Here is a 6,625-nt window from a genome sequence, read left to right on the forward strand (position 1 = left end):
CCCTCACCCCACTTGCTGCTCCTCCTCTTGGCCCTCAAACGATGTTGAGCTAGAGCGATGACCGGATAGCGATGACGGGATTATCCACCAGTAACGCAAAATCCTGTAAGGATCCTCCCCCCGCCAAACCCCCGTATCCCCCCACTCGCGGGCTCACCATGCAACCAATCAGCAGTCGTCACGCGTCCCATGGCCCATGTTTTGAATTTGGCCAGCCTGCCCAGCCCCCCACGCTGTCCAGGTTTAGTTTTTACAGATATGCACGGTCCAGATCCCCTCGATAAGCCCCATTCCAGTTCCCTGTCATTGATCCCCTTACCCCCCCTCCTTAAATGCTATGTGTTATATAGTCCTGACGGAGTGCAAAAGGGGGAAGGTGCAGCTGGACATGAAAAGCATGGGCGAGCAGGTAGAAAAGGGGCTCGAAGCCACCAGCACACAGAGGTGCACCAGACAGGGCTACAGGGAAGTTGGCTACACACTGAGAGGGCTCGCGATTAACAAGAGGGTGTGGGTTGGCGAGAGCAACTAGGGCTACCTAATGGGGGAGGTCTGCAGAGGGAACAAACGATGGGACCTGCAGGATATGGCAAGTTACATGTGCTGAGGACAAAAGAGGAGAGCTGTGTGCATTGTGCTTGAGGGGTTGAAGCTGAGAGAATTGAAAGGAGGGCCACACTGCAGGTGCCTCGATCTGGAGTGTGAGGAAACCGAGGGGGCGTGCAACAGGAGCAGAGGCCGAGGGAAGAAGAGAGACAGATCAAAGCATCCATGCCCTCCTGCAGTTGATCAGCAAATGAGAGAGAGAGAGGGGGACATCAAGCCAGGGGATGGTGGTGGTTGTTCTAGGGAGGAGAGGGAAGCCAAGCTCATCAAGCCCATAAAGTCAAGTGCAGGGCTTGCTACTAAGGAGGCGAAGGTGGGCTGCAGGTGCCCCCAAGGGCAGGTAAAGCCAAGGGGTCGCCATGCTCGGAGGGTCGCTGTGTTGTGTGCAGGAGGTGGCCATAATGGTTTCTAGGAGGGGCTGATATCGTGCAGGAGGGATCAGAAGGCGGAGTTGGGTGGCATCGAGCAGGTGAAGAGGAGGAGTCGCTCAGAGAGAGAGAGAGAGAGAGAGAGAGAGAGAGAGAGAGAGAGAGGACACAACTCAAGCTATTTCGATGCAACACTGGGTGTGCATGGAAGCCATCAAAAGGATTCTCGCACTGCTAAGGGGAGCCGGTGCTAAGAGCTGGGAATGAGTGGTCGAACCTGCAGGTAGGGGGCCGTCTTAACACATGGTGCAAGAGGCCGCCAGCAAAGCCAAGAGAAAATTAGAAGGGCACACTACTCAGTGAAGCAAGGGAAGGTGTCGAGCTGCAGGAGGGTCACCATCTGAAGCTGGGAAGGGGCCTTTCAGTCATCAAAGAAGTCCGACCTCAGTGCATAAGCCGAGAGCTTGCAAGTTCCTTTATCAATTTGAATGTAAATAGATCGCTCAGAGATTTCCATCAGAGAAGGGGAGCCAGGCAGATAGCGTATGCAGTGCACTTCTTCTTGTCTTTCTTGAGCTCTTGTTATTTATATATATACACATGAGGCGCCATGCATTTTTATTTTATCTCCAGACTCAAGTGCCCTCACCTACGGCTAGATGATGCCAATAAGGGCCTTACAGTGATATAAATGCTCGAGCTCTACTATCTATTTGTATGCTTGATGATGTGGGCGAGCTATTGAGAGGCAGTATCTTGCTCTACTATTTTTTTTCCTGTCATCGTTTTGGTGCCCGCCACTGAGGATTTGGATCCACTACCTTTAGTTCACTATGGTCTTATGCTATATGTGATCCAATATGGATATGGCTACAAGCAGGTTCTTCACAGGTGCCCAGCATGAGGATCTTGTGGCATGGTATCGCCTTGTGGAGTATGAGTTTTCTCAATTGGAGCTTTATGATGACGAGTTGCAAGCCGATTATGCATGGCAAGGGCTTCTTTATGATGCATGCTACCTTTATTCCATGCTGTTCGAAGAAGAACAATGGAGTTGGAAAAGCATGAAAAGGGTTTTTTTTCTAGCTTTCTATGATCCTCCAATGTTGTTTTGTACCATTGAGAATGGTTCTCAACTCATCGAGTCATGGAGAGAACTTCAGGCACTGTATTGGGAGATCTTGGAGACCTCGGCATCTCAGATATGCTTGCCCCATGAAGGGTTTGGTTTTGATATGCATAGTGAAATGGTTACAATTGATAGTGAGGGTTATGAGAGCACTGAAGAAACATCTGCATGTAGTGATAGTGGGGAAAGTGTTGATGACGAGTTAAACTCTATAGAGAGCACTAGTGACCTATCATCAAATGGAGATGACATGGAAGTAATGCATGAGGAGGCAAATGGTTTAAGTGTTGTAAAATATATGTATGAGGATGCTTTGGAGAAGTTAAATCACAGCAAGAGGGAAAGCAAGGACTTGTCTCTCATGAGGAATGTATGCAACCAGTAGCAGAGAAGAGTGGGAATGTTTCAATTGAAGAGGTTATGAGTTTTCATGATGGTGAGAGTGTATGCACAGAAGTGGTACAGATTGAGAGTATGTTTGATGATGGAGTTGATGATCTTTGTTTTCTTGATAGCCTCATGTCTGAAGCAGTAGATGATATATCTTTCTCTTCTTCCTTTGATATTGGCATGCTGGAAAATGCTACTTGTGAGTTTTTTTATCGTCTTCTGGATGAAGAAGTACCTCTTGCGGAAATTATGGGTGCTCCAAAAAAAGATGATGCTTGTGCAGATGCCTCCAATGTGTGTAAAGGTTTTGTATGCCTCTTTGCAGGGATGCATGCTTTTTAATGCCTTTTGAGGGCTACTTTTGTTACTCATGGTGATGCTACAAGTGTATCCGAGGCTTTCAAATTCGATATGCCCTATGTTGGCCCGAGTGTGGGTTGTTGTGCAGGGGATAACAAAGAAGGAAATTTTATGATATACATGCAGGTCTATGGCAAAGTAATTGATGGTTTTTTTGGTGCAAGGTTGGTATATGGCATCTCTACAGGTTTTCCTTGGGAGTCAAGGCCAAGCTGTTTTGTGTGGGATCCAGGTGGAGTGAGCATCTACCAATCTTGTTGCTGAGCATGAATGCTCCAGCAGGCTAGGGGGGTTTGACAAACTATGCTAGGATTTTTTCGGTTTGAAGTTTGCCGGCTCATGTATATACGGTGTGTTTGCTTTTCCATTTTTGAGTGTGCTATGGTTGCTTGCATAGTGCTAGGCAATGCCAATTTTAGATGTGTGCTCTTGGCTATGGTCTATAGCTCACCATCGGATCAAGTTTGCAAAAAATTAATGCACCTTAAGCTTGGCAAAGGTCTTTAGTGGAAGATGCTCACCTCGATGTCATTATCCATTGTTTGTGTCTGGATAGAGGTGATTGGGAGTCGAGCGTCATTCAAGCTGTGATGAATGAGGCTACATTAGTAGGCTTCATAGGCATTGGGTATTGCTTGGGTAGAGCCAGTAAAGTGAACACGATAGCTTGTCAAGTTAAGAGTTAAGGATGGTGAGATCCAAGCTCGATGCAGCCACGAAGAGGAGCTCAGGCACCGGATCCAATAATAGCAATGCTTGGGTGGGAATTAGCTCTTGCTCAAAAGAAATTAAAGAGTTATAAACAGGAAGTGTTAAAATACAAAAAAACATATGCAATCATTACAAGCATGGACTGCACATGGCGCCACCATGGAGAGAGTGCAAAGGGGGGAAGGTGCAGCTGGGCATGAAAAGCATGGGCGAGCAGATAGAAAAGGGTCCCAAAGCCGCCAGCACACAGAGGTGCACCGGAGAGGGCTGCAGGGAAGTCGGCTACACACAAAGGGGGCTGGCGATTAACAAGCGGGTGTGGGTTGGCGAGAGCAACTAGGGGCGGCTAGGGCTACCTAATGGGAAAGGTATGCAGAGGGGAAAAACGATGGGAACTGCAGGATATGGCAAGTTACGGGTGTTGAGGACAGAAGAGGAGAGCTTTGTGCATTGTGCTTGAGGGGATGAAGCTCAGAGAATTGAAAGGAGGGCCAATACACTGTAGGTGCCTCCATCTGGAGCGCAAGGAAACCGAGGGGGTGTGCTACACGAGCAGAGGCCAAGGGAAGGAGAGAGACATATCAAAGCATCCATGCCCTCCTGCAGCTGATCAGTGAATGAGAGAGAGAGAGGGGGCCGACATCAAGCCAGGGGATGGTGGTGGTTGTTCTAGGGAGGAGAGGGAAGCCAGGCTTGTCAAGCCCATAAAGTCAAGTGCAGGGCTCGCTAGTAAGCAGTCAAAGGTGGGCTGGCAAGGGCAGGTAAAGCCAAGGGGTCGCCATGCTCAGAGGGTCGCTCGCTTGTGTGCAGGACGAGGTGGCCATGATGGTTTCTAGGAGGGACTGATATCGTGCAAGAGGGATCAGAAGGCGGAGTTGTGTGGCACCGAGCAAGTGAAGAGGAGGAGCCGCTCAAAGAAGCTGACACACAGAGAGAGAGAGAGAGAGAGAGAGAGAGAGGACATAACTCACGCTATTTTGCTGCAACACTGGGGGTGCATGGAAGCCATCAAAAGGATGCTCGCATTGCTAAGGGGAACCCGAGCTAAGAGCTGGGATTGAATGCTCAAACCTGCAGGTAGGGGGCCGTTTTAACACACGGTGCAAGAGGCCGCCATCAAAGCCAAGAGAAAATTAGAAGGGCACACTACTCAGTGAAGCAAGGGAAGGTGTCAAGCTGCATGAGGGTCACCATCTGAAGCTCGGAAGGGGCCTCTCAATCGTCAAAGAAGTCCGACCTCAGTGCATAAGCCGAGAGCTTGCAAGTTCCTTTATCAATTTGAATGTAAATAGATCGTTCATAGGTTGCCATAAGAGAAGGAGAGCCAGACAGCTAGCATATGCAGTGCACTTATTCTTGTCTTTCTTGAGCTCTTGCTATATATATATACTCATGGGGGCCACACATTTTCATTTTCTCTCCAGACTCAAGTGCCCTCACCTACGGCCAAATGATTGCAACAAGGGTCTTACAGTGATAGAAACGCTCGAGCTCTACTATCTATTTGTATGCTGGACGATGTGGGTGAGCTATTAAGAGACAACATCTTGCTCTACTATTTTTTTTTTCCAGTCATCGTGAAGGAAGAAACATTTTCCATTGCAAAAAAAAAGACTTTTTTCAAACTTTTTTTTTTCTTAAACACAAATGACTTAGCGGCTTAAAGCGGCTTTCTTCCATGGTTGGGTGGATAGATTAGAACAGGATGAAAATGGAAACATTGAAAGAGTAATGGTAATCCAACACGAGGAGGATAATGGGGTTCGGGGAGCTAAGGATCTCTCTTAGCACCACAACGCGAAACACATACACAATCTTTTGTTGATAGAAGATTTTTCTATCTATATATATATTTATGTGCATGTGTTGCAAAAACCTAAACAAAAAAGCGATTTGTTCGTTATCCATGATGCACAGAGTGTGAAGTACTTACTTAGACCCTTACCATGCCAGTGTTGACAAATCGGTACATCCACAGGAGGTCATCATCCTTCATAGGCTCCACCTTCCCTTCATTGCTCAGCACGTTGGAGTGATGGCGATGCGTTTGACCACTATTAAGCCTTTTAGCTAGCAGCAGCTGCAAGTAGTTATCGTAGTCGGCTTGTTGCATGAACTCCACACCATTTAGTTGTAGTTCGTCTCCGGTCCACTGGGTTTCACCCGTGGTAGACAGTTTCTTCAGGATGTGTTGTACGAGGAGAGAAGGAAGGCTCTCTACCCGTCTTCCAAACAGCGATAATAGTAGCCAAAACACTCCTCTCTCGGGTATGGGAACCTCCTTACCACCTCTGCTTCGGGGTTGTCAAAGTGGATTGGTAGCACTCGCATACGCCACAAAAATTGATAGGTGATCTTCTCTCGCTTTGCTTTGGATGACCTTTTTCTTGGCAGCTTAGACACGATTCTGCTTTTCGAACTTGAAGCACTAGGGTGGCCAGGTGTTTCTTTTTCCTTGGGGGTCATGTGATTTAGGATTGACCTAGCCCTCCCTTTCCTTTGGCACGAGCAACAGTCAGCCCCTTTGGGCCACTTAGGAGCAGAGGCTATACTTTTACTTATAAATTCCTTGGGGAAGAGAGGCCCTACCGACCTTTTTCCTTCCTTGATATGGATGACCTCTTCGCGGTGGACGTCGATGTAGAGGATTTCCGTTTCTTCTTTACCTCCATTGACAACACTCATTGATAGAGTGCGGTGGGTGACGGCAATGACGAGATTTCAAACCCCTCCCTCTTGATGCTCTTGATTTGCGATAAGCACAAGCAATGCAAGATGGAGAGCTTACCTCTTGGACATCAACGACGCTATAACCTGGCAGTAGCACTTAGATGAAGGCCTTGAGTGCCTCTTCAATTTCTTTCTCCTCCGTTCTCCAATTGGAGAATTCACGCAGCCACTCGTCCATGGTCGATGACGTGCATCATTTTAGTGTTGCAAAAACTGAAGGTTTTTGAGAAGCCCTCCTCAGTGGGGGCACCAAATAACAAGCGCAAGCACAAAATGGACCCCAACGGCCTCAACACCAGGACCGTGCATGCTGAACTCGTCTCACAGGAAG

At 47.8% G+C, this 6,625-nt stretch overlaps 1 pseudogene; it reads left to right on the plus strand.

The window, feature by feature from the left end:
* The first annotated feature begins 337 nt into the window (after nt 1-337).
* On the plus strand, nt 338-5,241 carry LOC147448763 (uncharacterized; annotated as a pseudogene).
* Nucleotides 5,242-6,625: the final 1,384 nt, after the last annotated feature.

Source organism: Adiantum capillus-veneris, chromosome 10, assembly GCF_014529385.1.
Source record: "Adiantum capillus-veneris isolate H3 chromosome 10, ASM1452938v2, whole genome shotgun sequence".
Classification (NCBI taxonomy): Eukaryota; Viridiplantae; Streptophyta; class Polypodiopsida; order Polypodiales; family Pteridaceae; genus Adiantum; species Adiantum capillus-veneris.